The sequence below is a fragment of the Mesoplodon mirus genome (genome assembly GCF_964341445.2).
Source record: "Mesoplodon mirus genome assembly, chromosome: 1".
NCBI lineage: Eukaryota > Metazoa > Chordata > Mammalia > Artiodactyla > Ziphiidae > Mesoplodon > Mesoplodon mirus.
Window position 1 is genome coordinate 19,577,349 of NC_138976.1, and position 2,611 is coordinate 19,579,959.

Consider the following 2,611-nt stretch of genomic DNA (forward strand, 5'->3'; position numbering starts at 1 on the left):
CCGCTGCCCGCGCTCCGCCCGCCGCCCGCGCCACGCGCCGCCCTCCCAGGTCCCGCCCCCGGGCCGGGCCGGCCCCGCGCGGTCACCCCAGCGGGAGGAGCCGGCCGCCGGGCTCGCCTCGGGGCCCAGAGGGAAGCCGGCTCCCGGGCCCGCTTCGGAACCGAGCTGGGAGCTGCCTTTCATCAGCTGGGCTCCCTCCCGGGACGCCGGGAAGCGCCTCGGCGCTCGCCGACCACGTGCGTCGCTTCTGGAGCTCGGGTGTCGGGGGTGGGGGGTGGGGGGCGGCGGGGGGGGGCCCGCGCCCCGGACGGAATGAGTTCCAGCCCCCCTCGGAGCCTCGGTCTCCCCGTCGTGAGAGCAGCGGCTTACCTTTGAGGTCCAGCCCATGTCTGACAGTCACGGGACCCGGTGGATGAAGAAATATTTGGACCAGAAATTTCTTAGGGACTTGTTTTTTTAATGAAAAATTATATGTGGACTGTGTTAACAGCATCGGTTGGGGGATCAGGCTCCCTGAGCTCTAAGCCAGGTGCCTCCGATTTTTTAGGTCATCTTCGCTATAGTGTTTAACCTCTCTGTGCCTTAGTTTTCTGTAAACAACAGATGATACTGTTTCATGGGATTGTGTAAAGCTCTAATCAGATAATCGGTGTGAAGTGTACACAACTGCAGGACACGTGACGGCCGCTCACTAGACGTTGACTGCCACCCCAGCACCATCACTCAAGACTTCAGGGGTGTCTACAGTGACAACTAATCCCTTCCCTGAGAAAAGCACTAACCTTGCGTACGTTTTCATAGAAAGGTACGGACAGATGTGTACACTGTGCATTTACACAAAAGGGAACCTGTTCTATTCTGTTGGACACCCTGCTTTTTCATTCAGCAAAGTTCCTTGGCATTCACCTCATGCCAGAACACTCCCCTCTGTCTGGTTTCTTTTTAAGGGGTGCGTACACCTCCATGTATTGTAATAGGAAGGCTCTTTTTTTCCTTTGCCTCTCTCCACTCGTGGACATGTAAGGGGAATTCCCACTCTTGCTCACAGGCCTTGCTGGGATGGTCATAGCCACAGTGCCGGGTATATGCCACAGCCTGCCTATCTACAAGTGGACTTGCCGAGTCAGAATATGGGTGCAATTTTAATTTCAGCAGATATAGTTGTCTTCATGCTCTGCCAGAGGCAGAGGTGGAGTGCTTGGGGGCACGAGCAGAGCAGTGATTGAGGAATAAGCAGCTGATGCTGCCCAGGCAGCATCCTCATTCATCAGACAAGTGAGCATCCAGGAAGCAGGCTACTAAAATTATTCATTTATTCATCAAAAGATCGACATCGAGTGCCTGCTGAGTGCCAGGCATTGTTCTGGGTACCACTGAGCAAGACACACAAGATCTCTATTTAGTTTGCCTAATTTCCCAAAACACAATCTGGGGGCATGGGAGCAAGATTCATGGGCTGTTGGGAGTTTTCCTACCTGCTGACTAGATGTTGAAAGGGATCCTGGGACAGGTGTGTGAACTGGTCACCATCTAAATCCTGCTCCCGGGCTTCCCTGGTGGCGCAGTGGTTGAGAGTCTGCCTGCTAGTGCAGGGGACACGGGTTCGAGCCCTGGTCTGGGAGGATCCCACGTGCCGCAGAGCAACTAGGCCCGTGAGCCACAGCTGCTGAGCCTGCGCATCTGGAGCCTGTGCTCTGCAACGAGAGAGGCCGCGATAGTGGGAGGCCCGCACACTGCGATGAAGAGTGGCCCCCGCTTGCCACAACTGGAGAGGGCCCTCGCACAGAAATAAAGACCCAACACAGCAAAAATAAATTAAAATAGGTTTAATTTAAAATAAATAAATCCTGCCTCCCCAGCAAGGCCTACGTCCAACATGAAGCCGGATGTCATACTCCTGCCCTTTCTGCCGAGCTACCTTCACTCTGCATTCTCACTGCCTGTCACTCTAGCTTGAACGTTGACACATCAGCCTCCTTTGCTAAGGAGGCACAGAAGATGTGGACCTTTGGAACTGGCTGACCAGGCTCCACCACTCACTGGCATGTGAACTTGCACAAGCCGGTTCCCCTCTCTGAGTTTCAATTCCCTCATTTATAAAAGGATAAGAATATCTGCTAAACTGAGAGATCTTAAGAATTAAATGAGATGATGAAGTGCTTGGCAGAAAGTGCTAAGTAAAAGTGAACTGCAGGCTTCTCATTGTGGTGGGTTCTCGTTGCGGAGCATCGGCTCTAGGCGCACGGGCTTCAGTAGTTGTGGCACGAGGGCTCAGCAGTTGTGGCTCGCAAGAAGCCCGTGCACCGCAGCGAAGGGTAGCCCCCGCTCGCCGCAACTAGAGAAAGCCCTTACGCAGCAACGAAGACCCAACGCAGCCATAAATAAATTTTAAAAAAGAAAAAAGTGAACTGCATTTCTGGGCAATTCTTTTGCATCTCCGAAAATACAGCAAATGGCAAGGCCTAGCACTATGGTGTGAGGGAATGGGGGCTCCGTGGAGAATGGAGAAAGATGAATGAAATCTGATAAAAGGTGAGTAATGCCTAGTAAAGTCCACTGGAAAGCAGTCTTCAGTGGCGCTATCTTGATGGATTCACAAGGCTCTCTGTTG